This window comes from Chironomus tepperi, unplaced genomic scaffold, assembly GCF_022539635.2.
Source record: "Chironomus tepperi strain 1889 unplaced genomic scaffold, CSIRO-AGI_Ctep_v1 contig_285, whole genome shotgun sequence".
NCBI classification, from domain to species: Eukaryota; Metazoa; Arthropoda; class Insecta; order Diptera; family Chironomidae; genus Chironomus; species Chironomus tepperi.
The window spans coordinates 179,534-185,533 of record NW_027226407.1 but is presented as its reverse complement, the minus strand read 5'-3'; positions in this window follow the sequence as shown (position 1 = coordinate 185,533).

Genomic DNA, 6,000 nt, shown 5'->3' with positions numbered 1-6,000 from the left:
TCATGTTTACCGTCAAATTTTTCAGGCTTTTCTGACAGGATTTCCTTGAAAAGATTCACAAAAAATATATTTTTTCCCATTTCTTCCGGTCGATATTGACTCATTTCCTCAAAAAGGTACAACAAATTTGCAGTATTTTGATAATCATCCTTCTGATTCTTGTCAATTAAATTCAAGTGATATTCAATGAAACATTTGACATTGTTGTTGTTTTCAGCATTGCCAGAAGGCATTTTGAAATCACAAAACAATGAGTTTTTCAGCATCATGTAATGTAGCGGCTGATGAATGTGATCATAGTTTTTAGGAACAGTCAGCATTAGGAATGATGTAATGTATCCATCATTTTGAGTTTCCAGTACATATTCAAGTAGGGTTTTGTGTAAGGGATTTTCCTGGATGGATGAAAATTTAAAAAATTATAGGAATTGGAAATATACATAAGATGTTGTACATATCCTGATAGGACAAAATGACATAACATCTAGGTACGAACTTGACCTTAGGTCGACTAATGACCAATTCTACGGAACGTTCTGACAAACAGTAACTAAATAGACATCATGCCAAGTTGTTCGTTTGGGTTTATGTAATTCTTTGATCAATATCGAGATTCAGTGCATCAGGGGGTTGAAATTGGACTTATGTCTAGTTCTAAGGACAACACCAAGAGTGGATACTATTTAAATATCTGGGATAACCGGCGATAATATGGGCCAATTGAATAATATCAAAATTTTAGTAGTTTCCACGCCTGGGGACAACATATGCCATCATTACCTTAGAATTAGGCAAATTCTAGTGTTTCAGACTGCGAATAGTCGACTGTACAATATAAACATGACATTTGACGACCACTAGATCTACATTTCACTAATTCCAGTCTGTTCCACTCGATATACAACCATAAAATAATCGAGATTCAAACTCACCATTACATATATTTCAGGAACTTCCCACAATCGAAACTCATGCCAGATGTAGCTTAAAATTTCACCAAAATCTTCATCCCATTTTCCATCATTAAGCATAGAATTTGAAAGAATTTTTTCAAAAAGACTTTGACTTTCTAAGTCTTTCCTTCCGAATAAAAGCTTTCTAATTTTTGGTTTATTTTGAAACTTTTCCTTGAACTCGCCAACATTTACATACTCTACTGTACTTCCATCCTCATGTGTGAATGTTTTTAGGAGATTATTGTTCACAATTTCTTTGAGATCATTCTGTAAAAAGAGATAAAATTAGGTTTATTTAATAAAATTTTTATGGAATTTAAATTGCAGAATATGTGGGATAAGCTGGTGCTAGTTGATAGGGGCAATATTGTGCTTGGTATTGATAATAAGAAGGTAGAAAATAGCATTAGGAGTCATCTTAGGAAGGACGTGAATCACATTTAATGTCTAGCTAGAGTTTGCAAACAGAATCGACTCATCTCAAGCCAGAATCGACTTAATAAGAGCCAGAGTTGACTCTACCCCAGTCATAGTTGATTCGACACGAGCCAGAGTCGACCCAACTCCATACAAAATCTGAGTCGACTTCGATTTCTGCATCTCGCGAAGTTAGTAAGCACAAAAGCGTTTTCAGATAGGCTTCAGTGTCAATATTGTGATATTTTCCTAATTTTTACAAATTTTGTCAATTTAAAAAATTGTGAAAATTGAACAATTTGCTGATGCCTGTCTAAGCCTTGCCTTAACTTTAATTAAATGAATTTCTTACCAGCAATTTCTCATCGCTTCTATCCAACGCCCTATACAATGACTGAAACTCCGCCACCCTTTTAAATGTCGACGTTGTTTTAGCCTTCAGTTCTGGACAGTCTGTATTAAGCAGTATAAATTCTTTTGTATCAGTCAACTGTTGAAAATCAGCCATCAAGTAAAGCATCTGAGCATTTTGCTTGATAGCGTATGTCCAATATTCACCAAAATAATTTTGATAAATTTTTATGAATTTTTTGTACTCAACTTTGAACTCCATGAGTAGATTTTCCTTAAGCATAAAGGCTAGTTTGAAGAAAAATTGATCGCAATGGTGGATCCTCGTCTTGTAGGACATTTTGCATATTGATGGATCATTAGAGTCATAAACTGAACATTTAATGATGTCTTCCTTCAATTTTGTGTAATCTTCGTCTTTGGTATTTTCCAAAATAGTCACAAAAACCTTTAAAATTTGACTTCGGCACTCAATATTCTCCATTCTTGTCACTCTTTGGATCAAATTTTGTATATCCGAACTGTCGAATTCTTCATGGCTGTCTACTAACTCATCCAGGAAATAATAAATCATTTTTACGCATATCTGATGATGATCACTGGCTCTTGTATTCTCAATTATATTAAATAAATTTTGAAATGATTCTCGGTGGACACGATAAACTTCTTTGTCATCATCATCAGTCATTGTACGTCCAAATGTGGCAATAACTGTTTTTTTATTTTTTAGATATTCATTAAACAAGAAGTCACGAATAAGCTCGCTAACATTTCCCTTTTGCGCATGATATTTATTCCTATTTTCGATTGATTTGGAACGATTCAAGAAGTTTTTAGCATCTGGTGTATTTTTGGGTCTTTCTCCTGAAGTAGCAGGTTGAGCATTGCATCTAAAACTTCGATTCCGCTGTCGATTTGGAAGAGTGGCACTTTTATTGAATGTAGACATATTTATTGAAACATGTCGTCCATATTTTAGTGATCCACGATAATCCGTAGAGTCTAGGAGATTGGTTGACGCTTCAGGATGTGGCATAATCTATGAATATGTATGAAAAAATGTTTACTCATCTTGCATTTAAATCGTTGCTAATTTTGGGATGATTTATTCTTATTATGGGAGTCATGATTGTGAAGCATTTAGGAACATTTTCAGATCTTCTGGAAAGCATATGACTAAGAAATTGCCGAAAATCCGACCCCGCTTGGGCTCAGGCTAACATTCCTCTAGTCTCAGGCCAGAATAATCCTAGCAATAGGTCATATTAGATGAAATTCGACCATACGGTAGACTAGTCGACTTGGAGCAAGATTTTTGGTCAATTATACACTGAATACCACGACTATATTCAATAGTATAGTTAAAACTTATTAGCAAAAGAAACCCACATGGCAAAAATTAATTAATATATCCAAACCCAGTATCAAGTCGATGTGTCTCTGACATGGAGCTGAATACCGGATTTGGTTTAAATCTAGTATCATGTCAGAGAAAAGTCAACTTAATGCTGGATTTTTGATCGCTAGTTTTCTGAGTATTTGCAACTAAAGAAGATCTTTCAGTCGATTTTACAAATAAATTCATATCAAATTCTATACAACGCACACACACATACTGACTATATGAATAACAAATCTATGTGGGGTTTCTTTTTAAAAGCATCTAACTTAGTTATACATTTATTATAATCTATGAAATAACCGGCTGTGTCTATCAATTAGTTTAGAAGTTTTTTTGATTTTTTTTTGTGTGTAGAAAAATTTGCATTTTTATATTAAGTGGAAGAGGTTTTAGGGTTAAAGACCCCCTAATTTTTGGAAAAAATTCTTAAATTTGCTATAGTTTTTCGTGAAAAAATACCGTAAACCCCCCTAAATTTATGTGATCTTTACAAAATATTTCAAAAGTCACCCTAAACTCCCTTCTTTCCCTTGAACAATTTCGGGTTACGCCCGATATTCCAGCCAAGCCCAAAAACTATGAGTCAAATATAAAATTAATAATTTTTAAATTTATTCAAATTGATTCTGAATTTTGTATGTTTTAAACTCTCTTTAAATCTTTCATAGAATACAAAATAAATAAATAAATAAAATATTAATTTTAAACAAAAATTCAATTAACGTACTTGAAAAAAAAAAATTTGTTAATTTTCAAGACACCGACTGTTGATACACTTTGTTTTGCAAAAGCTATACAGGCAACTAAACAAGTCATCAAAAATTTTAGACATATTTTTTTTTTTATTTTATCAATTTAAAAAGAGAATATACAAATAAGGGGCTGTTCACATATTACGCTACGCAAAAAAACTAATTTTTAGACCAGACCCCTCTACCCTGCTCGCAAATTTTCCATGCATTAATTAATAATTGACTAAATTAATTAGAAGATTTTAGGAAATATTTTACTATATTTTCAATTTAGATTTCGCCATTTTGGAAATTATGAATAGCCCTGTGAGTGGCTTGTTTTGAAGCATGCGTACAAATAACCAGTGTTGATATCTTTGAATCTTTGCCTTTGCACTATTTAAGCTTAAAAACTCTAATTATCAGAGCCAATGTTAATATATCAATAGTTATGGCTTGATAATGGCTAAATTTTGAAATAACTTACTATTCATGAAATCATACGATTATCAAAATAAAAAGGTAAAACGTGCAAAGAATTTAGCACTTGCATTTGAATTCAAAGATATCAACTCTGCAAGTAACTCGAACTCCTATAAAGCTCTTCAATATACATTAAAATTCAAATTATTATCACATAATTTTTAAATATTTAACTTTGTTTTCGTTTCATATTTACAAGCTACATACAAAGACTCATATACATCAAGATTATCTCAAAAAAAAAAAAAATAATAATAAATTGAGAGAATTTGCTGAGTACCGGCACGTGTTTAGATGTAAACAAACGTATGATAAATCCGAGAGTATAAACAGCTTATTGCCGGCATTTTTATTGCATGTGGTTTTCTATTTGTACATGTGAGCATACATTCACATTTCATTGAGAGAAGAAAAATGTGTGAATGAAGATAAGTAAGCTACAACATTATTCTACTCCGGGCAGCACATTGTGTTCGGATGGTCGCCGCTGTGTCACCGTGTTAATGGTGACTTATTTTTACTCATTTTTATTTCTCGATGTTTTGACCGGGAACAGGAAATCTGGGGAGAGTCCCGAAAATATCCCGGGACCAATATTTCAGAAAGGCATAATTTTCATGGCAAAAGAATGCAACTCGCTTTATTGTGCTGCTCGGGTACAATTTATAAAGACTTAACTTTATCTTATCATTTTGAATTTCAATTATCAATTGCACCGATATCAGTTATTTAATTGCAAAATATAAAATGATTGATATATTAAGGCTTTATGGCTCTGTTATGTAATTTTGATAAGAAATATTATTTTCCAATAAGTTTTATCGAAGTGTGGCTTGTTAATAAATTTGATAGGGGTTTCTGTCATATCATTAATTATACAGTTCCTATAGTTAAACTTTTTCCGAGCTGTACAACCTGAGCTTTTAGGGCTTTGCCAAAGTTCTTTAATTTACAAAAATTAGAAGCTGCCTCTATTTGTCAGAATCGCACAAGTCAGTTAATCGATGAAAATTCTGGCACCCGGCTGGCGAATTTAAGTGAAAATCCGCCAATATACTGCCGGATTTTGGATCGATACCCAATTTGTGCTTTTCAAGAGCCTCGTGACTCTGACATAGCATAACCCGGATTGGTGCCGAATTTAAGTACAATCCGTGTCATACTATCTCAGAGGCACGAGGGTCTTGAAAAACTAAAGTCGGGTGTCGATCCAGAATCCGACAGTAAGCTGGCGTGACTAAAATATGGTCTGAAATGGATTTAATTTGAATATGGCACCAAATTATAATCAAGCCGACTTGAAGCCGGAGTTTTGATCGATTAATCGATTTGCACTATTCGGATTGGCAATCATAAGGATATCACATAAAGGCAACTCCCATTTGGTGTTAATAAAAGAGCTTCATTTTCATTTGTGTCACTCGAGTAAATACCAACGGAATGAAAATTAAACAGACAATATAACGAAAATACAAATTACTCATTATTCTCATTTCCTAGAAATACACACATAAATAGAGATTCTCGTTCTCACAGCTTGCTAATAACAATGATATATCTCATATAGTATGAATCATATTATCACAACCGCTTCCACGTACATCTCATTTTTTCGGCGTAAAAAGCGTAAAGAGCGAATTAATTGAGTAACTAAAAACTG